The 227-nt window shown below is 44.5% G+C and overlaps 1 protein-coding gene across 1 annotated transcript in view; it reads left to right on the top strand.

Moving 5' to 3' along the window:
* Positions 1-227, top strand: part of LOC103799164 (protein sidekick-2-like) — a gene marked incomplete at both ends in the record, with an annotated part of 12,699 nt that overhangs the window by 6,942 nt on the left and 5,530 nt on the right. The gene's annotated exons all lie outside the window — the stretch shown is intronic.

Raw genomic sequence — 227 nt, 5'->3', positions numbered from 1 at the left:
AGGAACCTTTTGTAGAAGGTTTTGTTTTGGTTTAGCAAGAGGCAGAAACCCCCAGTGGTGCTGAAGCCATCCCAGCTTTGAAATACTTTGGGGATGTGCTGGCTAGCATTCCTAAAAGAGCACTGGGAAAGCATCACAGAATCGTTTATGTTGCAAAAGACCTGTGAGATCATCAAGTCCAATCTGTGATTGATCACCACATTGTCAACTAGAGCAGAGCACTGAGA

This window comes from Acanthisitta chloris, unplaced genomic scaffold (assembly GCF_000695815.1).
Source record: "Acanthisitta chloris isolate BGI_N310 unplaced genomic scaffold, ASM69581v1 scaffold27273, whole genome shotgun sequence".
Classification (NCBI taxonomy): Eukaryota; Metazoa; Chordata; class Aves; order Passeriformes; family Acanthisittidae; genus Acanthisitta; species Acanthisitta chloris.
The sequence above is the reverse complement of the archived record's forward strand: the minus strand, read 5'-3'. Positions and strand labels throughout refer to the sequence as shown.